Here is a 24168-nt window from a genome sequence, read left to right as displayed (position 1 = left end):
ATTTTTTTTAATAAAGTATATCCTCCCCTTCCTTCCCAGTGAGCAATTTGTCAGTGGCTACTTTGAGGCCCTAGTGTGCCAGGGCCTGATTGAAATGCACACTGAGTGCTCTGCAAGAGCATGACGCAGTTTACCACATCTTAAGTCCTTAGGAAGGCAAATTAAATATGTATTGACATTCTCAAAATAAGTTGAGATTTCAGCACCCTCTGCATTTACCAGAAATAATACCACACTGAGTCACTCTTCTGGTGATTGAAAATGTACAGCTGGTAGAAGAAATTTCTGTTAATGATACTGTTATTGTGGGAGGGCCACTACATAAAAGATGCAGAGACTCATCCTTTAAGTAATATTCAGAAAGATCAGGAAGAGTTATCCTTGGGAGATAGGCTGAAATAAATGGAGACATTCCTGGGTTCACGGAGTATATCAAACTGGATCAAATTAAAATGTAGCAATCTCATTTGACATAATATAGCTAATTAATACAGGACAAAGAGGACAAATTGGAACTATTATATTTTGCCTTAAAGGGAAGATATATTGTCCCTTTTCATTATCATGTATGTTTTTCTTTTATGGAGTTAAATAAAAACATTGAGTTATTCAGTAAACACTTAGCACTAGCCGTGTGCCAGGGACTTAGGTAGTAGGAGTTCATTGCAAACTAAAATTGTCTTCATAGAGCTTATTTTCTCGTTGGTGAAGACAAGCAGTGAATGAGTGAAATATATAGAATGCCAGATAACCTCAAGTGCTGCGAGGAAAAATAAAAAATGGGAGCAAGGTGGGGACTGTCAAGATAGGGAACAGGAGATTGCAGTTATAAATAGGATGGCAAAGGAAGGGCTCAGTGACAAGACAATAAAAAGACAGCTAATAGAGCATCATTTGTGATAAAGGTAATATTGGCAGCAACCTAAATATCCATCTGTAGATGTGTGGTTAAATATATTATGATACATCAATACAGTGGATTCCTGTATAGCAAACAAAAACAGATGTCAGGGCACCTGGGTGGCTCAGTCAGTTAAGCATCTGCTTTCAGCTCAGGTCATGATCCCAGGGTCCTGGGACAAGCCCCACATCTAGCTCCCTGCTCGCGGGGAGCCTGCTTCTCCTTCTCCCTCTGCCCCTCCCCCCTGCTCATGTGCGCATGCACACGTGCTCTCTCAAATGAATAAAAAAATCTTAAAAGTCATACCTATAAGAATCATCTCAGATATAGGAAGTAATAAAAATAAGGTATGGAATGATAAATAGAGTATGCTACCATTATGTCTACCACAAAAATTTGTATATTTTATATATGAAATTTTATAAATGCATGGAATATCATTGGAAAGATGCATAAGAAAATATTATTCAGATTCCACCCATGTGTCCACTGGTTGATAAATGGAAAAAGAAGATGTGGTGTATATACACAATGGAATATTACTCTGCCATAAAAAGGAAGTTTTGCCATTTGCAGCAATGTGGATGGAGCTAAGCAAAATAAGTCAGAGAAAGACAAATACCCTATGATTTCACTCATGTGGAATTTAAGAAAAACAAAGAAAAGAGACAAACCAAAAAATAGACTCTTAACTCTAGAGAACAACAAACTGATGGTTACCAGAGGGAAGATGGGTGGAGGGAGGGGTGATATAGGTAAAGGGGATTAAGAATATACTTGCCACTTAGAGTGGTGAGCAGTCAGTTATGTATAGAATTGTTGAATCACTATATTGTACACATAAAGCTAATATAGCACTGAATGTTAACTGTACCGAATTTAAAATAAAATGTTAAAAAAAGTCCTAGACCAAAAAACTTTGAGTTAATTGAAAAAAAATTCACATCCCATTTATTTTGTTACTATACTACTTAGTCAAAATGAGTAAATAAGATGTAAAGTAAGAACGTAAGGACTGTTTGCCCAATTAGAAAGTGATGGAAAACATGTATTTATAATACCCAGAGGCCTGGATAGCAGTCTAGCCTAGATAGTGAATAAAATTAATAGTTAATAGAAAGATGGACTCAGTTCCGTTGAGCTGGAGACCTTGTTGTTGACAGTCACAGTTGCAGAGCAAGGCCAATACTGTTTTCATTGGATAATGGATTGTAGCAATTATGATGGTAACGTTTAGATTCATGTGATGTTTTTTCACTCTTCTAATCAAATGGAAGATACTCATTTCCTAGGGCTGCCACATGAGGTACCATCGATGAAATTTGCTGTCTCACCATTTTGGAGTTTAGAAATCTAAACTTAAGGTGTCATCAGGGCCATGCTTCCTCAGAAACCTGTAGGGGAGTCCTTCCTTGCATCTTCTAGTTTCTGATGGTTTACAGACAGTCTTTGGCATTCCTGGCTTGCAGCTGCATAATTCCAGTCTCTGCCTTCCTCATCACATAGCATTCTCCCTGTTTGTGTCTTCCCATGGCTGCCTTCTTACAAAGATACCAATTATGGTGGATTAGGGGCCCACCCCCCTGCAGTATGACTTCATTTTAACTAATTACATCTGCAACACTCCCGTTTCCACATAAAGTCGTATTCAGAGGTAGTGAAGGTTAGGACTTCAACATGTCTTTTTTGGGGAGCAGTAGAGGGAAATGGACGTATTCAACCCCAAATACATGCTTGTTTTTTTTCCTGTTGTAGCCTTCCATGTATACAAAAGTGTTTTGTAAAGTCGTATGGAAAGATAATGTTTCACAAATTTATTTTTAAAGACTCTTAATAGAAAAGTGTTTTCTGTAAGGAGAAAAGATCCCATCTCTGAATAAAATCAAACTTAAGAGTTAAGTCTGTGTATTACAAGTTATGTTTTAATGAAAAGAGAGTATTATTTTCTCTTAGTGTTGTAGAATAAAAGTATGGGGAGTGTAAATAGTGAGTTAGAGATGACGCAGAATGACCAATTTAGACTTTGTACTAGTTAATAAAGTTATACTATGAAGATATGTACCTCCTATTTTCTTGCACTTTTGTTTTCACTCAGGTAAAAATGGCTTTTTCCAGATCAGTTTGACCCAAAGATAAAATTAAATATGGTATCAGAGAGGACAGAGTATGTAGCACCCTTCTTCTCAGTTTTTCTTCTGTACCCATGACCATTACAATTCTATAAAACACTATGAAAAGTTTAAAAATTCTTTCTCCCCTTTCTCTTCCTTATGTATAAATCAGAAGCCAAGTATTTGTTAGTGTACAAAGTCTTTCTAAAGTTATTCCTTAAATAAGCAGCCTTTTAAAAAAATTCTTTAACTTTTTATTTATTTTTTTATATGAGAGACAGAGTGAGAGAGAGCACAAGTGGGGTGAGGAGAAGAGGGAGAAGCAGACCCCCCCCTGAACAGGGAGCCCAATGTGGGGCTGGATCCCAGGACCCCAGGATCATGACCTGAGCTGAAGGCAGATGCTTAACTGACTGAGCCACCCAGGCACCCCAATAAGCAGCCTTTTTGATACCTTTTTATCCTTTGAGAAATAAGCATTCTGTCTGAATAAACTGACCAATTGTCATTTAGATTTCCTTCTGTGTGCCCCACCCCCACTCAGGGTCACATAAAAAAAAAAAAGGAAACTCTCCTTATTTACAGTCTTAAAGTACCTTTTTTTCTCCTCTGAAATGTTAATTAATAGAAGAAAATATGTGTTGAGCTTTTTTTATAATGAGTGATTCCTCTGATTCCTTTGTGAAACAGTATTTGAATCTCGTATCTTAAGACATTATGTTCTTAATAGGGTAGGTTAGGGTAATGTGCTTTAATTCAGCTGCCACCTAGTCATATTTAAAATATTTTATGAATTCAGGTGTCATAGAATGTTACAATTGATTTGGTCTGTCAGTAATTGCTTAGTCTGACATTCTCTCAAACGCAGGAATCTTTGTAATTTTTTTTGTTTCAAGTTTTTATTTAAAGTCTAGTTAGTTAACATATAGTGTAATACTGGTTTCAAGAGTAGAATTTAGTGGTTCATCACTTAGACATCACACCTAGGGCTCATCCTCGATCATCTTAGTGTTCCTTATTTTTAAAACTTTAGGCAGTATGAACTCACCACTTCTCTAGCCAACCCACTATCTTTTGGAGGGCAGTTATACTTTATATGGTTCTTCCTTTTTTTAAAACAAAAATTGCCTTTCTGAAACTTCTACGTAGTGGCTTTGGTTCCATCCTCTTTGATAACCCACAATACTTCCTCTTTCTCATGCTGTATGCTTTGGTCTACACATATTTGAAGGCTGTCCTATCTCCTGTGTTTTTTGCTGGGCTAAATCTCTAGTTCCCTTAACTCTTACAGGACATCTTTTTTCAGACTTCTCACTGCAGCTCTTCTCTGGATTTATTCTTTTTCTAATTGTATATTTTTTAAAAATTTGAGTGTAGTTGACGTATAACATTAACACAGGTTGACATATACAGCAAAGTGATTCGCCTCTATAGGTTATGGTGTACTTACCACCAGCCTAACTACCATCTGTCACCATATGATGCTATTATAATATTGTGGGCTATATTCTAAATACTGTGCTTTTATTCCTGTGACTTACTCATCCTATGGCTGTATCCCTTATCACCCACTCCCCTTCACCTACTTTACCTGTCCCCCCATTACCTTGCCTCCCCTCTGACATCAGCCATTCAGTTTGTTCTCTGTATTTGTACGTCCACTTCTGCTTTTTGTTTATTCATTTTTTTTAAATATATTCCACATGAGTGAAATCATGTGGTATTTGTCTTTCTCAGTCTATTTTACTTAGCATAATACCCTCTGGGTCCATCCATGTTGTTGCAAATAGCACAATCTCATTTTTTAAGGGTGCGTAAATATCTTCTCCCATTCAATAGTTTGCCTATTTTGTTGAGAGTTTGCTTTGCTGTGCAAAAGCTTTTTATTTTGATGAAGTCCCAGTAGTTTATTTTTGCTTTTGTTTCCATTGCCCAAGGAGACATATCTAGAAAAATGTTGTTAGGGCCGATGTCAGAGAAACTACTGCTTGTGTTCTCTTCTAGGATTTTTATGGATTCTGTCTCACATTTAGGTCTTTAATCCATTTTTTAAAAAAGACTTATTTATATATTTGAGAGAGAAAGAGAGCAGGAGCAGGGGAGCAGAGGGAGAGGGAGAAGCAGGCCCCCTGCTGAGCAGGGAGCCTGATGTGGTGGGGGTGGGGGTGGGGGTCGGTTCCATCCCAGGACTCTAGGATCATGACCTGAGCCGAAGGCAGACTGTTAATGGACTGAGCCATCCAGGCGCCCCTAGGTCTTTAATCCATTTTGAGTTTACTTTTGGGTTATGGTGTAAGAACATGGTCCAGTTTCATTTTTTAACACATAGCTGTCACATTTTTCTAGCACCATTTTCCAGCACCATTCGCCCACTGTATATTCTTGCTTCCTTTGTCATAGATTAATTGGCCATGTATGTGTAGGTTTATTTCTGGTCTCTGTATTCTGTTCCATTGGTCTATGTGTCAGTACCATACTATTTTGATTACTACAACGTAGTGGTGTATCTTAAAATCTGGGATTGTGATACCTCCAGCTTTTTCTTTTTCTGGATGTGTTTTGGTTTATAAAAATGTCTATTAAGATATGGTACCCAAAACAAGATGCCATATTCCTGAACTTGTGAATCTGAAATGATAGGCCTAAGTTCCTTTTCATGATGTGGAGGTACAAGCAGAATTGGTTTTTTTGTTTTTTGTTTTTTTAAGATTTTATTTATTTATTTAAGAGAGAGACAGCCAGCGAGAGAGGGAACACAAGCAGGGGGAGTGGGAGAGGAAGAAGCAGGCTCCCAGCAGAGGAGCCTGATGTGGGGCTCGATCCCAGAACACCGGGATCACTCCCCGAGCCGAAGGCAGACGCTTAACGACTGAGCCACCCAGGCGCCCCGACAAACAGATTTGTTAACTTCTTTAGTGTAAGTGCCCTAAAGGGAAGGTGCCTGATACACTGGAAGAGCACCTAATACAGATTTGGGGGTTGGGGAAAGCTTCCTGAAGGAAGTGATAGCCAAATGAAGTTCTGAAGACTATGCCAGGCAGAGGTGGACAGCAACTGTGAAGCCCTGTAGTCACAAGAGGGAGAACCTGGTGTTTCGTGGAACAGAATGAAATTGAAAATGAATGGCACAGTTGTGAGGCATTGAGTGGAAGAGGCAGTAAATGATGTTAAAGGGAAAACTGGGGACCATGTCATAAAGGCCCTTAGAAACTGTATTAACTGTTCCTGAGAGTAATAGTCATTAATGGCCGTTGTAAGTAAAAAAAATTAAACACCACCAGCCATTCATTTTAAAAGGATCATTCTGTCCCAAATGCCAGTGAATGGGAGGGGCTAAGATGTGCCAGGAGATCTGTTAACATGTATAATGCTGTTTTTTAGTTGTGATGGCGGTGCCCAGACCTTGAGCAGTGGCTCTTGGGTTGGAAAGAAACAGACTGGAAAAATAGTTCAGAGAATTCCATTGTGTTTGGCTGTAGCAGGGAGAGATGGGAAGGTAGGAGTCAAGGATTTGGTTTGAGAAACTGGGTAGATGACAGAATTCAATGAAAATCATTTGAATGGGGGAGGGGGCGCCTGGGTGGTTCAGTTGGTTAAACATCAGCCTTCTGCCTGGCTTGTGTCATGATCCCACATCGGGCTTCCTGCTAAGCAGTGAGCCTGCTTCTCCCTTTGCCTACTGCTCCCCCTGCTTGTGTGCTCTCTTCTCTCTCTCAAATAAATAAAACCTTTAAAAAAATCATTTGGGATTGAACAGAGGAGTGGTGGGGAAGAAGTGGGGTTCAGTTAAGCTGGAGACAAAGATAGCACATGCAGGTGGGGTGTACTATATGCATTTGGTTATGTGAGGTTGAACTGAAAGACATCTAGGCTGGAGAACTTTGGGGTTTAGATAGAGCTTTGCTGGGAAAGTAGATTTGGCTGTCATCAGTATGCATGTGGTAATTGAACTAAGGAGAGTGATCTGAAATAATTTAGAGCATCTGTACAGTGAAAGAGGAGGGCACAGGCCAAAACTCTTAAAGAACTCTGACCTTATTATATTTGAGCTAAACACCTTTGGTGTGTTTGATGGGATTATTTGGGAACCAGGAAAAAAAGAAAGAAATGAGGGCTGCTCCAATTTATTTATTTAGTAGAAACCCACCAAAATTGTTTGATTGGCGGAGTGAAGATGATTCTTAAAATATCACCCGTAGTCTCTGTGTCTCAAATTCATGTTATTGGAGATTCTCTGCTTTGGGGTAAGGCATTGTTTCTCAAGCAGTTACCTGTTAAAAAGTAGATATCCCTAAAGACAGGTAGAATATTAATTGGTGGTGGTGATATTTTTAGGTCAGTAGGTTTTTTTCTGAAATTCAGACTAAAGGGACAGATGGGAATTTGAGAAAGATTGGGCTTGGAAACATGACATTGTTGAGTATGGGGCAACAGAGAGACCCTGGATTTGATCATTGAGGTTACCAAGCACCTGGATAAAGAGAGAAGGACAGTGAGAGCCAGAGACTCTGTGTGTGTGTGTGTGTGTGTGTGTGTGTGTGTAAAATGGGGATGGTGAGTTGGAGAGCAAAGAGGTAATGTCATTAAAAAGAGATAAGAGAACATTTGAGAAGATGAACTAAATAGATGTAAAATCCTGAAAGTATTTCAGTTATGAATTAGGGCAGTCATATAACTTATCATCTAAACTAGGACCTATTTAGAAAATTTTTTATCTAAACTGGGACATATTGAGATAGGGGAATGACTTCTAAGTAATTACATTGTGAAAACTTGAATAAACTGGGGCTGTCATTAGCAAGTAAGAACAAATGGTCACTGTAGTTATAATGTGCTAATAATATTTCAATATAATGTAAGAAAATAGTATCTGTTTTAGCTACCATGTGCCAAGCGCTGTACTAACTAAGCACTTTATACATGTTAATTACATTCTTAAAATAATCCTCTGCGGTAAGTGGCTGTTGTTTTTACTTATAGTTGATGAAACCAAATCTCAGGGAAGTTTTCCTACAGTTCTCCATGGCAGTCAGACTTGGAAACAATGAAGCGACAAACAAAATCCAAGTAAACTCTTAAACACTACATTTACTGCAGTGGCTGTGGGTGTGCATCTGTATTTAAAAATTCCCTTTCACTTGCTCAGAAAATTACTCTCATTATGTTACATCATGTAGTAAATCCCATTCCCCTTCTAATAGCCATTTATCTGAAGACCTACTTTGTGCCAGACTACGTTCTAGGCATTTTGCATGTATTAACATAATTTAAACCTCATGATAGCCTTATGAATTATTTCCTTTTTATAGTTTAGGAGATCGAGGCTTGGTGAGTAACTTGTCTAAACTGAACACATTTAGTGAGTGGCAGAGCCAGTGGCAGAGCCAGAATTCATACTCGGCATGTCATTTTGACTCCAGAGCCTGTTTTCTTAATTGCTCTCCTCTACTGCCTCCTGTAGTCCAAATTCTGTGTATGGACCTGTTTTCATTTCTCTGGGGAATGGGTTTGTTTTGGTGCCTGGTAAGCTTATGTATACCTATATAAGAAAGTTTCCACAGTGTTTCCAAAATGGTTGTGCAACTTTGCATTCCCACTGGTCGTCCATCTGTATGATTTCATCCCCCCTTTTCTGTCCTTTTATGAAGGCCTTTTCCACCAGTTTTGAAACTCTGGTAGTTAGAAATACATTCATTCTCCTTATGTAAAAGTTTTGCCTCATTCACAGCTACTCATGTATATACCGTCACTTCTATCCATTTCTATAATTTAACCCTACCACATCCTACACTTTTAGGGTCCAGGAATGTTAACAGCACCAGCGAACAGTAGCAAGAGGCAAATGTCTTTAATAGTATCACCACTGGCTGGGATATTATTGCCCAGATAACTTTTCACTTAAACTGTGTAACTGAATGGTTATATGCCTTTCTTTACAGTGTACTTATGGGGGGAAATAAATGGTAGTGATTTATTGCAGTGCTGATAGGTATTATAGTATGTTAAGAATTTGGGGGCAAATTTCTTTAGCTTTCTGAGTGTGTAAAAGGAAGAAACTGAACAGATTTCTCATAGATCTTTTTTGTTCTTGCCAGATCTGTATTTCTTTGGGAAGAAAGAATTGGCATTTGACAATAAATGAACAAGGAGATGGAACACATACTTAGTACATATTTTTCTTTCAGTGTTAGAATAATCAAATAGGGTCAAGGCCTGATAATATAAGCCTTTTATTCATTGAGGAAAAGTGGAAACTTAAACAAAAATGTTACTGTAAGACTTAGGGCTTTAGCTTCTTGTAGTTTGATCAGCTTAAACCTAAGACTTTTGAATTGCAGTGGATTTGGGCACTTAAAAATAGATTTTTATTTTTAAATTCATAAGAGCATCTGAGGGTTGCAAGGAATCATAAAGTTGGTCTAGATCAGCTATCTGGTATTTTCGAATCGCTGCCAGTAATATCCTGACTGCTGATGATAGGTGTCCCAAGGCAGGATGTTCCCTTGGAGGCAGCAGTGACTCAGAAAGATGTTCTGATATGTGGAAAATAGAGCCTCTGCTCAGTCATTCTAGTTGTGCCATTTGTGCTGATGCCGAACTAGCATAATTTTTCTCTGTGACTGCCCTAAAAGTATTCTAAAGTAGCGCTCTTAACTAATTTCTCTAAAGATGAAGCCCTTTTTTTCATAGCAGTGTGATGGAACTGAAGGCTGATAACTTGGAGAATAGATACCTCTGGATAGAGATGGGCTTACACGCTTTTGGTATTACCTAAATTAAAATTAATGATTAAATGCAGCTGAAGAAATAATGTAATCTGCTCTGTTATCAGTATAAATAACAGGTAGATGGGAATAGAGGTGCCATTTAATAAGGTGTAAAAAGCACCAAGCCATGCCAGCAGTTAACAATTAGAATGGATCTGATTTCATGATGTCTTCATTAATTCTAAGCAGCATATGAAATACATTATAGTAGTGATACTGAGATGAATGCTAATAAAATTATTAAAATGTTTTTGGTTGACAGTGAATTTTTTTTTTAATCTAATTCCTACCAAATGTAATGAAAGTCTGGTGTACTTTGTGCACTGCAATTGAATGAGTAATAATGAAATCCACTAAAATTTCTTTTTGCCCATGACAAATTATATGGGGTTAGCTAGAGTGCAGTTTTTGGCATATGCTTTTTTTGTGATTGGTAATTCTGGTTTTGATCTTTAGCATTGAGATAATATACTTTTCAATGGAATTATTTTCCAGAAATAAAGATAGTGGCCATGATTTTCATAGTTAATGCATTGAAAGTGTCTTGCCTTTCATATTAATCAGTTTTGCTATCAGTTATTAATCAGCAATGAATTTCTTTTAAACTTAAAATTAACTGCATATATTTAACTGGTCAGTTTAATAAATTTTGAAGTTTTTATACCTGTAAAATTATCGCAGTATTCAAGATAATGAAAATATCTGGCACCTCCAAAAGTTTGTTTTTCAGCTATTTGTAGGCCTTGTTGTCCACCATCCTCTATTCCCAGACAATCAACTGAATTGCTTTCAACTCTAGAGATCTAGAGTTTTGTGTATATGGATTCTACAAAATGTACTCTTGTTGTGGCTTCTTAATTATTTTGAGATACATAGATGTTAAATAGTGTATAATCATTATTTTTCTTACAAGTAGTATATTGAATGGCTTTACCATAGTTAGTGTATCGCTCCACCTCTTGATAATTGGGTTGTTTTCCAGTTTTAGGTATTAAAAATAAAGGGGCTAAAAACAGTCTTTTGTGGACATAGACTTTCATTTCTGTTAGGCAGTACCTAGGAGTGGAATAGCTGGGTTTATGTTAAGTGTGTGTTTAATTTTTTTAAGAAACTGCCCAACTGTATTCTAAAGTGGTTTTACCATTTCACATTCTCATCAACAGCACATGTTAGTTCTACTTGGTCCATATCCTTGCCAACATTTGTATTTTCCTAATGAATGATGATGTTAAGGTGTATTTTCATGTGCTTATCTGCTGTGTGCACATCATTGGTAAGTATGTTAAGATCATTTGCTCCTTTTTAAAACTGGGTTTTCTTAATGAGTTTTGAGCATTCTTTCTTGTATTCTTTCTGGATACAAGTCTAGTTTCAGATAATGAGATTTGCATCTATATTTTTTTTTAGCATGTGGGTTGTCTTTCATTTTGTTAAATGTCTTGCAGATAGCACAATATAGTAATTTTAATGAAGTCCTATTTGTCACTTTTGTCTTTTACATATCATACTTTTGTGTTTTATCTAAGAAATTTTTGCCTAAGTTAAGACCACAAAAAATTTCTACCATGTTTTCTTCTTGGAATTTGATAGTTTTAGGTTTTACCTTTATGCCTGTGATCAATCATTTTGAGTTAATTTTTATATGTGGTACAAGGTATGGACATCCAGTCATTCCAGCTTCATTTGTTCCTTTCCCCACTGAACTGCCTTTGCAGAAAATCATTTGACCGTATATATGTAGGTTTATTTCTGGGCTGTCAGTTTTGTTTTATTGATCTATTTGTCTCTCTTCAGTACCACTCTGTCTTGATATTTGCAGTTCCATAACAAATCTTGAAGTTGGGTAGTATATGGCTTCCAGTATTAATGATCTTTGAAGTTGTTTTGGCCATTCTAACTCGTGCATTTCCATGTGAATTTTAGAATCAGCTGCTCAATTTCTACAAAAACTGCTGGGATTTTGATTAGAAATGCATGGAATCTTTTGCTCAAATTGGAGAGAATTGACTGATCAGTGAATCTTTGAACATAGCGTATCTCTACATTTATTTGTAATCTTTACACATCATTTGATAATTTGTAGTTCATTTTTTCCAGTGGTACTACTTCCAAAGGTGGATTTTCTGATTGTTCTTTGAGCAGTTGTTCTATAGAAACAGTTGATTTTTAACTTCTAGCCATCTCTTTTCTTAATTTTGTTTTCAGATGAAGCATAGCATCCTAGTTCATTGTTTAGATTGGAATACTCATGTAAGCTTACAAAATCAGTATCTTGCAAGGAGTGATTGGTATTATCCCCAGTATTTTGTCTTCATTTTTAAAAAAAAAGATTACTTATTAGAGAGAAAGCAGGTGGAGAGGCAGAGAGAAAGAATCTCAAGCAGACTCCCCGCTGAGCACAGAGCCCCATGCAGGGCTTGATCTCACAACCCTGAGATCATGACCTGAGCTGAAATCGAGTCAGATACTTAATCAACTGAGCCACGCAGGCACACCATTTTTTAAAGTAATCTCTACACCCAGCGTGGGGCCCGAACCTACAAACCCGAGATCAAGAGTCACATGCTCTACCTACTGAGCCAGCCAGGCACCCCCGTCTTCATTTTTTAAAATGAAATATTAATATTCCTCATAATATGGAACCTTAAAACTTCAGACTACCATTACGTAAATAGTTGAATTTGTAGGTAATTTCAGGAAAGTAATTGATTCTGAAGGAGGAATTGTTATTTGTTTTTATGGGATTCTGAGAATTCGTTCAAATAACATATTTTAGAGAATCAAGTACTTTGGTTTTGGGAGAATGAAGGAAAGTATATGATAATAACTTCGAAGTTTGAGATTTATGCATGTGAATCACAGTGCAGGTTACTGAGATGCCAGAGACTGAGGAAGCAATGAATTTGGGATTATCAGTTCAGCTTGGACATAGTAGATTTTAGGTCTCTTGTTTGTTGGATGTGTTAAGTGATTATATGTTCATTTGGAGGCTTGTAAATGAAGACTCTGTCTTAGGTTAAAAATAGGTCCGAGGTCACACAGCTAGTTATATGCAGAATTAGAACTCAAACCTAGAGCCTGCTGATTCCAAAACCAATGTTATTAGCCCTATACTATATTGTATTGTCAAGGCAGAAAAACATGCTTGGCTTTGACAGTAATAAATGTTCCCTGTAAGCTATTATAAAAATATAGCAGAGTTTGCAAAGTCAGATGCCAACAGGATCCAGAGAGATAACTGAGTTGTGTTATGAGAGAGTGATGACATCTGCAGGCAACTGCAAAGCCTGTGACCCATCCAAAGGATTAGCTGCTAATCAGCTCCAACAGATTGTTACCATGTGGGAAAGTGGGCCCATTATTGCTAGACCTTTTTTTTTTTTTTAAGAGAGGTCAGCAATCTTGATAGTCATGTTGAGTCGTCTTCTGATTTATAAATGTAAGCAGCTGTCCTTTAACATGCTGTGTAGGTCAGCCTTATTTGGGTCTGGATTCTACCCAGTGGGCAGATTTTGCTAAGAGTTGTACCTGGTATACTGTGGACACAACAATGAATTTATATGATGTGAAAGGGTGGTAACCATGTAATAGGCCCACTACAGTCTTTGAAATGCAAGTTGCTTAGTTTGAACATGGGGCTTATTGAATCTGGTATTTAAGTTCAGTTTTCTTATGGATCAATTAATTATAGGTGGGGGAAGAGGTTCCCTTTAGCTTTTTGCCTCCTAATTGCATGCTTTCGTTTGCACATAGGGCCAGTTGCGAGTTTGTGGACGTTTGACTGAAACCTGGAACCCAAATGAGAAGAAACGTTCAAGGAACAACTTCTGTTGACAGTGAGTCTGCAGTCATCTGTATGCATAATATGGAATGTTCTCAACTCAGAGATAGCTAAATGGGTGACTCCGTTGACAAGGAGTGGTGAGTCTGACTGTCCCCTCTGATAACTAAATCCTTTTCATAAAAAGAGACCTCCTCCTCCTCCATTGTTAGCATTTACTCTCTGTTGAATTGTAAGTTAATTTTTGTATTACAGAGAACGACAACATTGCAGTTTAGGAAAGTTCTTTGTCCCTAACAGCGTATTTAGTGTATGATTGCAGTTTGACTTTTTTATTAAGTTAGACTCCTCCTTTCCTTTGCCATTGTATTTTTCTCTTTTATTTCTTTGCCTAATTATACAATCTTCTGAGGCCTGTCTTCTTGAAATACTCAGCTAACAGTAAAATGATGGTCGTGATAATTAACAGCATCCGCTCTAATCTTGGTTAATGGTAGGTGTGCTTGCTTTTGGAATCATTTTAGGAATAGATCCAGTTTTGGCCACTGAGTAGTAGAAGGAAAGTCTGTAAGAGGATTCTGAGAAAGGTTTTCTTGGTTTTGAGAGAGAAGGAGAGTTGATCCCTCTTCCCCCTAGAAGTGGTTTTCTCTGGATGAGACATCTGGAACTGCTGTAGCCATTTTGCTACTAGCCTGAAAGTGATGCCCTTATGTTAAGGAAGGCAGAGGCAAGAGAACGGCAGAGAGGCAGAACTGGAGCTCCATGTGATATACGTAGAATCACCCTAACTGTGGATTCCTTGTTATGTGAGATAATAAATTTCCTGAAAGTTAAGCAGTTTTGCCCGTAAGGTTTTCTGTTACTTATAGAAATCCTCTTATTTGATTCTCCTCTTCCTGATTACACACTGTCTTTAGTGTTTCATGTATTTATTTCTCATGTCTTGTGCTGTCCGGTAATGCTCCTTTGTGTATGTTGCTTTTGAAGCACATTGTAAACTTCGTGAAGTTAAGGGCTATGTTTATATCCCTCCTGTGTCTAATACCAGTACGGTCTTCTCAATAAAGCCATGAGTGCATATTTACTGAATTGAATTGTTTGAACAGTCGAGTATTTGAAAAACCGTTCTACAGAATTGAACAATTACAGAGATTTCCTCCCTTCCTTCTTTCCTTCCTTCCTTCCTTCCTTCCTTCCTTCCTTCCTTCCTTCCTTCCTTCCTTCCTTCTCTTCCACCTTCCTTCCGTCCTTCCTTGTTTTATTTATTTCAGAGAGAGCAAAGCGTGCGAGCTAGGGGAAGGGCAGGGAGGGAGGAAGAGCATCTCAGGTAGACTCCCCGCTCATGATGTGAGCCAAAACCAACTGACTAAGCCACCCAGGCGCCCCTACAGAGATTTTCTTCTAATTCCAATCCTTTTCTTTAACCACACTACTTTTTTGCAGGATTATAAATGAAGTTCGGCTTTTAAGATGATTATTGTGTAACACATATTGAAGTGGTTAGTTCTACTTTAAAAAAATGGTGCTTGTATTTTGCTGTTTGTTTTTCTTCAACTTTACTGTCAATATCAGATCTTTTCCTATATATTTGAGTACTGGTTTTCAGTGTAATAAATTTCCCTATCTTCTCTGTTATAAAAACAGGATAGTTTACGTTCTGTTGTCCCTGCTAATTATAGGAATAAGGGACATAAAAAGTAAGAAACATAGTATTTCAAAAATAATTAGTATTTGGCTTTGAAATGCACATTCACAAAAAGGCTTCCCTTTAAGGTGTACATCTCTGCTCTGTTCTTAGGAGCTAATTGTTTGTCCATGTGGGTGGCAGTAGGTTTCATGGTGAATCTAGTACCTTATGAGAGGAGTCTTGAGTTACAGGATGGATTATTTAGTTGCTTCTATTTTAAGGCTCTATGAAACAAAAACACTTTTTTCCCCTAACTCAAGATATTCATGTACTCTTCACTACTTAAATTTTACTGTTGTAATCTTGAAAATGTCTGATGTAAACCTCTTTGCTTTGAGAAAATGTATGATGTGGTTTCTGTTGTGTTAAAAAGGAAAGTCATAAAGCCTGTGGGTAATTTTGTAATACATTTTGAACCCTTGAAAATGTGATTTTCATTCAGGGAAGAGTTAATTTTTTTTTTCCTTGATGGGTTGTTATTAAGATTCGGGGGGATAACTTTTTTAAGAAGGTAGTAAAAGTTGTATGATATGTTTAACCTGTCAATTCAGTAATACCGTTAAGTAATATTAAGTCGAAATCACTAAGGTCAACTTTAATGTACTTTATTTCATAAATATTCCCAAGAGTTTGTCAGAATGAAACATGTGCCTTCACCCAAGGCAATCACAGCAGGCATGTGATCTAAGCTAGATGAATCAGAATGATCTTAGGATATTTGTTAGGAATTTCTGGGTTAAAGGCACTTACATTTTTTGGCTGAATTTCAACAGAAATAAATGTATGGTCATTAAACTTCTGGCAGTGACCTTCTGGCCATAAAAGAAAACCAGTGGAGTAAGAAGCAAACACTGAAGGAGTAGAACAGAGAAAAATCATGCCCTGACCACTAGATCCAGTCTTTCTTGAAGATAGTTTATCTCTAGACATTATTAGTTTACAGGAGCCATTAAGTTCCAGTTTAATCCAGTTGGCTTTGGCTTTTATGTTTCATGTATATGAAAACATCTTAACTGATGCATCCTTTATCATCACCCATTCTAAACTATATAATGGTAACTCAAAGGACTTAATAAAACTTGAATTGTGAATTAGGCAAGTTAAGTCTTTGATAATGCAGTCCATTCTCAGGTGTGTGAGGTGGCAGATAAAGCCGTTCATTGATTGATTACAAGGATTCAGGTATTAAGTAGAAGAGTTAAGGTGGTAAATAAATACACAGTCCATACCATTGCTAAGTAGTTTATTGTTAACTGGAATAGGCTGACATGATGTGAGTAATCCTACTAGTGTATAATAAGGTTATTAACTGAGATTAACAATCTCTTACTAAACAAGGTTAGGGTTGTAGAAGGAGTACCCATCATCTCTTGTGATTAGCTCTCTGTTGGAGACTCCTACTGAACCCTTGCTACCTCTGAAGCTGCTAAAACAATTGTGGGGAACCCGGAATTGGCAATCTTTAATATTTATATATATATGTGTGTGTGTGTGTGTGTATATATAAAATTATTGTTCATTTTTTCCTAATAGAGCATTAGAAAAATGTGCAGTCCTCAATCCCTTATTCAGATTTTTTGTTTGTTTGTTTGCCTTATTCAGAATCTTGAGGCTGGATATACTGGGGGTTTCAGAATTCTTCGGATTTTAGAAAGGTAAATACAGTGCACACACTATTAATATCTCTTTTTTACTTAAGGAAGAGACAAGGTGGTTTCTCTTATGAATCATACAAATAATAATTCCTTACATGAGTTGAACTGCTAAATGACATACTCTGTATACTTTTCTACATTATCCTATTCAACAATTTTTTTAGTAATAGCAATAAAACACGAGGGACATTCATTTCATTTCTTTTTCTGTTCAAACTATGAGAACATAACTTTCTTAACATTTAAAAAATCCCCTTTCCTTTGATTTCACCTACACATCTCCCATCTCATTTCACCCATTTCTTAAACTTCTTTATTGCATTGCGTGCACCTTTACAAGACTACAGAATCTACAAGTAATTACACCTGACATCTAAGTAGAGCTTAGAATATCAAAGTCTTCTCATCCAAAGGTTCCTCACGTCACTGATAATTCTTCAGAAAAGAAAAAAAAATGCTCTTCACTCATACATTCCATACTTGCACGTTTCATCAGCAAATCAGCAAGGTGGGTTTTTCTTTTCGTTCAAAACAAGATTAGATAGAGAGTTCTACAACCCACAAGTCTGGGCACCCTGGGTACTGTTCTGCTCTATAAGAAGGTCGTTTTGTGGAATAAAAGCTTATATAATTTGTGGTTGATTTCAGTCCATACTGTGTTGAGTAATTAGTTATCACTGGGAAGTGAACTCCGTCATCAAAATAAGGATCTTTATAGCTGTAAAGAGACAGCAAATACATCTGTGTATGTCAGGGTTCTTTCTGTTGGAATCATTTTGACTACAGTACAGCTGTTGGTGCGGTAGCCGTCTGTTTTGTTTTCTTGTTGGTGAGGAGTAGAAACTAACGTAAGTTGGTGAAGATTTGGTGGAGCCAGAATACAAACCTTTATGTTTGGTTTTCTTTTGGTTATTGTAATACCCCATAGGTGGTATTACATAGGTGGTCATATCGTATTCAGAGCAAGGGTTTCTGATTCCTAACCGTGCTTGTGAGGAGGAGATGTAGCCGATGAATGATGGGTGACATCTATTGGTCAGTGGTAGACAAAGAAGGATGCGAATTGGTCTCTAACGTGAAATAAAGGTACAACAAAATAGTTTTGATTGCACCCATCCTTTTTAGAAATGCTTTGGGAGGTCCTGATTGCCATAATGTATTCAAGACCTGGGCTGCTGCCTTTGCCACTTTCAGCGATGATCTGTTTCCTCTGCCCTTGGTTATGTGTACTACCTTCTGTATCCCTCCTGAGTTGGCCAGGACTTTGTTCTCCATGTTTTTGCTGGTAACCTCATGCGGAGCGCAGCAGATGGCTTTCATGGTCTCATCAGACAGTACATGGGGCCAGTACTACTGGGAGGCTGGTTGGCCAGGTCTTTCATGGTGTATTTACCTGTGAACTTCTTGTTCCAAACATCTAGCACCGTATCCCTCAAAACAGTTGCTTCAGGTGGAGCATCTGTCATTATCTGCTCTCAGAAGTCCTACAAGGATGGGGACCCCTTTGTCTTTGTGGATGGTCACCTGGATGTACTCTGCAAACCAGTTTCCAGCAAGGAGGCTCTGGAGAGATCAGTAGGGCCTTCCAAGGTAGCTGGCATGAAACTCTCTGGTAGAAGAGTCAGATAAGGTTTTACCACTAATGGATGCCTCAGCATCTCAGCCCCTTGGGAGGACTTTGGCAGTCTTGGGATCTGACCAACTCCATCCTATTGATCCTCTTGTGTCCGTCTGGTTTTTTTCACCCCTTGACAGCCGGCTCCAACTCCTTGCTGGGAGATTCTTTTCCTGGTAAGGCATCTAGTTAATTTAGCCCCGGCCAGCCAGACCTGAGAGGCCTCCAGTTGCAACTGACTGGACAGGTTCCATGGGGTGCAAATGCAATTCACCACAGTCTTGGCGTTGTAATCACATACGTTCACACACGTGTGGATCCCATGCAAAAGTGCATTTACTAGCACCTCACAGGCTCGTATTTCCTTCTTCACTTCCTCCCCTGTGGAGCTGGCAACCATTAGGCAGAGCAAGTGAAGTCTGAAATTTAATTTTGTGATCATGAAAATAAGAGTTCTTCCATCCAGAATAACTGGAACATTGACAGTGTTTGTTAAGGTTGAAAGAACATCTTGATTGGTCATCGTCTTTATAACATCACATGGAGATAAATTCCAAAGAACTCCTGTAACAAATTCCTTTACTTCTGCATCAGATTTTCTGATCAGTTGGAACAAGGCAGGTATCCTACCAACATTTTTTTATTATTTTATTTTCATCTGTAGACTTGCCAAAAACAAGGTTTTGGAGGGCATCACAGCATTCCTCCAGACTTACAAAACTCGTCCAGAAAGATGCTTGATTCTTCCTTACCTGTACACCTCCATCTGTACTTTGTTGTTGCCAAAGCACAGGTGTTGTAGGTAGGCCGCCGCATTTGCCTCAGCTGATGGGAAGGGGGCTGCAGCATGTGAATGACTTCAGGCAGCTTGGGGTCATGCCAGGCAAACTCCCTGGGGTCTTTCTGAGTACCGTCTATTGATGGGGATCTTGTGGTGCCAGCATCAGCTGGTGTTGCATGCTGAAGCCTGTTACCATTGCTCTCCTGCACTCGGTGCCGTATTGGCCTGTAGGGCTCCATGCAGGTAGCTCTTGTGTTCAGAGCATAATTATTTCTTTGGTATGTAAGGGTGCTTTGCTGGCTGGACATCCTTTGCACGTTTCCAACACCTGTACCTGTGCAATACAGCACTGCCTATGATCTTTGGAGTTGCACAGGTCCGTGGTTTGGTCAGCAATAACATTGGGCTGTAATAGGTCTTCCCCTCCAATATAGGAGTGATGGGCAGGTTGGGAGACAGCTGAACGAAGATCTTTACCAGTACTGAGTAGCGTAGGAACTGTAAGCCTTTCAGGCCGTCTGACCAAAGTGGAACCATACTCTTTGTAAATGGCATACTGCTGCTGTCCAAGTTGTTCCATGTCATGAACAGTCCTTTACAGTGAAGGTCACAGATGCTGTGGTGCGATGGTCATCTGTGAGTGTTTGGGGAACAATGACCGCCACTTGGCCTTGGGATGGGAAGCTACTTGAGTCTGTGCCTCCCATCAGTATCAGTGGGGACCCTACTTCGGTGGTGGTTTGGTACTGAGGGTACTGAGAGGTTGATCTGTTGGGATTGAAGTCTGCTGGGAGGTGACAGATCCAGCCCGATGTACAACTACTGGGGAAGCAAGTCTGTATGCAGAGTATGGAGAGGCTGTCCGCTGAGCAGGTAATGGGGTGAAGGAATATGCACTGGGGTTCAGTGGTTGGGAGTCACTCACTGACAGCCAAATCAACTCTCCAGAGAGGTTTGCTGTAACCCCTTTGAAGGAGACATGCCTCCTGATAACAAAAGAAAGACCGCTCTAGATGGATCTGAACTAACTCTTCTTATGGCCTGATTCATTACTGATGGCTGAACTAGTGTTTGTCCTTCAGCTCTTGAGTTTCTCACCAAGTGGTTATTAGTTGATCCTATGAACGAATGCTATGGTCTGTTGTCTGTCTTACTCAAATTCTGGCTGTTATGGAAACTCCTTGCTGCCTGGTATCCACTCTTGGAATAAGAATTCACTTGTGTTGAACTTCTTGAGTTACCCAATGATCTTTCATGGAGAGATGTCTATGCTGGTGAATAGAGGGTCCCTTATGCTGATGCTGTCCTGATGACATCATTGTTGGGATGGACAGTGTCCGAAACTCCATGTTCCTTTATACCAGTATTTAGCACATCTGTTGATCTCCAAGGAAATGTCTTCTCAATTGAGCTGCTCCTTCAGGAAAGCTAGAATAGTGGTGACTGTCTGATTTCATGCCTGGGCCAGTGGAGGCAGCTTCCTTTCTGTGCTTGCCCCTCCTCCACCAATGAGACCTGCTCAAGAGTGGACATTCCTCCTTCCAGGTTAGGCAGTGGCTGTTGTCACTCTGGGAAAGAGTCCGTCTGCACCGAGGGGTTGCAGCTGCGGTACTGAAAAAATTTAAAAAGTGGATGCAGGGCTGCCCGACCCTCCCTCCCGCACATACTCCCTCCCCTGAACTAGCTCTCCCACTGTGGTGGCTAACTTTCCCCTCTGCCCTGTGTCCGTGGTGTCATCTCCGCGGCCAGCATTGACAAGGACTCATTTTTATACTTGAGAAAACTTAGAGACATTAGGTGATTTTATGGATTTTGATGTAGCTGGGAAGTGATAGAGTTGAGATTATACTCTCTGTTTGGCTGTGATATCCACATGCTTCACCTCTGTTGCATTGTCTCTTCATGCTGCTGTACTGCTTAAATTCTTCTGTTTATTGTTAACATTAGTAAGATGATTATTCTTTAAGTTTAATCAGCCAACCTAGCAAATTCAGTTAGTATTTCTAATAGTCTTGCAATTGATTCACTTAACTTCTCTGGGAATATAGTCTGTTTGTAACTAAACATAATTTTAAGTTTTGCTTATCCGTTTCAAATTTTATATTAGTTCACTGACTGGTTACATTGGCTAGAACTTGTGGAACGTTGTGATTACAGTGAGCATCTGTCTTATTAATTAATGCGTCTGATGTTTCGCTAAATGCTTACCATTGATTGGAACATTGATATTATTTCACCTCTGAGCATGAAGCCAGACTTTTAGTATTCTTTATAAATGAAATATACAAGGGATTGTATTTTCTTAAGAGTCTTAAGGATTCTGTTTTCTTAAGAGTTTTTAAAAATCCTGGGCACCTGGTGGCTCAGTCAGTGAAGCATCTGCCTTCGGCTCAGGTCATGATCTCAAATAAATAAAATCTTAAAAAAAAAACCAAACTTTAAAAAAATCCTATTTGGACATCTTTGTAAGCCAGATTTTGAAGTCTTATTTGTTGGGGCGCCTGGGTGGCTTAGTCATTAAGCATCTGCCTTCGGCTCAGGACATGATCCCAGAGTCCTGTGATCGAGCCCTGCATCGGGCTCCCTGCTCCGCTGGGAGCCTGGGGCTTCCTCTCCCACTCCCCCTGCTTGTGTTCCCTCTCTAGCTGGCTGTCTCTTTCTCTCTGTCAAATAAATAAATAAATAAAATCTTAAAAAAAAAGTCTTATTTGTTGCTCTGTAAAATTGCTACAAACTAACTTTCTGTTACTTCTACCTACTTATACCACACTTCATTTATTTTTTAAGATTTTATTTGAGAGAGAGAGAGAGAGCATGAGCAGGGGGAGGGGCAGATGAAGAGGGAGAATGAGACTCCCTGCTGAGCAGGAAGCTTGATGCGCAGGACCCTAAGATCTTGACCTCAGCTGAAGGCAGACACTTGACCAACTGAGCTACCCAGGCACCCCATACCGCACTTCACTTCTAATCTCTCATAGTCTGTACATACATCTTTTACCTCTTCAGTATATTCATTTTTATACATTTAAAAATATGTTTATTATACTTTATAACTTACTGAGTTATATTTATCTTTGTATTTTTCTATTTTTTTTTGTGGTGGGCTAACATGTAGTAGCAGCTCGGTGAATATATGTTGAATAAGTTAATTTTTATAATTACCTGATAGTGAAGCATCTTCATAAGCCTTTGTTTTGGCTAATGATAGGAAATTATTACGTCAGTTTTAGAGATGGAAAAAAACCAGAAAATACATATTTATTATTGTTGTAGTTTTTTGGTTTTGTGGTCATGTGGCTGATTTCAGATCTACCAAATTCCCTGACTTGATAGCATCTTGCTGTGGGTACCAGTCTTTTCGAAGCTCTGTGGTGGGTTTAGGTATCCCCCCCCCCCCGCTTGCATGCACGCGCTCTTCCTCTCTCTCTCTCTCTCTCTCTCTCTCTCTCTCTCTCTCACACACACACACACACACACACACGTGATGAATAATTCATTCACCAAATGTGAGAGATTGAGGAAGTGTATATCAAAGAAAATTATTAAGGAGGTAGAATGGGATTGCTCCATTCAGATATTGCCCCTGAATGGTTCAGAGTTTCTCCTGCTAAATTTTGAAAGAAGTAATTTTGGAGATTTTTAGGGAATGGAATAATTGGTATTAGCTCTTTAGTTTTTTCAGTGTGATCCAAAATATCTGTTTCTGTAGCTGGAAAATATTTTTGGAAGTCTGATAATAGTGTTACAGTTTAAGGAAATGAAACTGATATTAAATTCCTAGATACTTTGGTTTAAGTATCTGGAAATAATTGCCATTTGAGGGGCTATGCTTTGCTTAAGTAAATAGAACTGGTGGCTCAGTGTTGGGCCCATTCAGCAGCTAACCATAGTATAATAATCCTTACCACAGCAGCTGGAATTTATTGTAGCTGTTGCTGTATGTTTTCACTGTAAGGGCCATGATTTCCGTGAAGAAATCATAAAAGCAGCCCTTTTATGGTTTTGATTACAGAGTGTTTTCTGGGCAGCATGAGAAAATGCTCTGCTTGTTTTGTGCTATGTGGATATAAGACATGCTTTTATAAAAGAAGCCATTTCTTCTTTGAAAAGTAGTCCCATGCAAGAAACCTATTTTCATTTATTATTAGCATCTGATAATATTTGTGAATGCTTTTAATGTACATATTCACTGAAAAAATACTTAGAGGAAATGATACTAATTAAAGGAAATGTGTTGATGTTAGGGTGGATATAGAAATTTTCCACTCAAGACCATATTCCCATGGTCATCTTTTTTTGTAGTTTTCTTTAAAAATGGTCGATCCACAGAACTCTCGCAAGTTGAGTGCTATGTGTATTGTCGTTGGGTATTTTAATCTATTTTAATTACAGTGTAGTTAACATACAGTGTTACTTTAGTTTTAGATGTACAGTATAGTGATTCAACACTTCTATACATCTCTCAGTGCTCATTAAGATACGTGTACTCTTAATCCTCTTCACCTATTTCACCCACCCTCCCCACCCGCCTCCCCTCTGGTAACCCTTTGTTTTCTATAGTTCATAGTCTGTGTTTTGGTTTGATTTTCCTCTCTTTTTTTTTTCTTTGCTCGTTTGTTTTGTTTCTTAAATTACATATATGAGTGAGATCATATTTGTCTTTCTCTGGCTTATTTCTTTTAGTATTATACTCTCTAGCTCCATCCATGTCATTAAAAATGGCAAGATTTTACTCTCTTTTATGGCTGAGTAATATTCCATTTTATATATACACACCACCTCTTCTTTATCCATTCATCTATTGGTAGATATTTGGACTGCTCCCATAGTTTGTCTATTATAAATAATGCTGCAATAAAATAGGGCTGTA

The 24168-nt window shown here is 38.5% G+C and overlaps 1 protein-coding gene and 1 pseudogene across 12 annotated transcripts in view; one reads left to right on the top strand and one right to left on the bottom strand.

Moving 5' to 3' along the window:
- The window catches only part of CDC42SE2 (CDC42 small effector 2), a 109246-nt gene that overhangs the window by 21000 nt on the left and 64078 nt on the right, over nt 1-24168 (top strand). For 4 of the 12 annotated variants that reach the window (XM_045794786.2, XM_045794780.2, XM_045794781.2 and 1 more), the window contains one exon: nt 13533-13700. The exons of 1 other annotated variant lie outside the window; for it this stretch is intronic. The gene's annotated coding sequence lies outside the window, so the exon portion shown is untranslated. Of the gene's footprint in view, nt 1-10706; nt 11053-13532; nt 13701-16849; nt 16903-24168 lie in introns of those variants that run through there. 7 more of the 12 variants (XM_087862318.1, XM_087862321.1, XM_087862316.1 and 4 more) reach the window with 5 other exon arrangements.
- On the bottom strand, nt 17440-23259 carry LOC123790542 (plakophilin-4-like; annotated as a pseudogene).

The sequence above is a fragment of the Ursus americanus genome, chromosome 5, assembly GCF_024610735.1.
Source record: "Ursus americanus isolate L20-20 chromosome 5, mUrsAme1.1.p, whole genome shotgun sequence".
Lineage (NCBI taxonomy): Eukaryota > Metazoa > Chordata > Mammalia > Carnivora > Ursidae > Ursus > Ursus americanus.
Note: the sequence above shows the minus strand (reverse complement) of the source record. Positions and strands in the feature narration are given on the sequence as shown.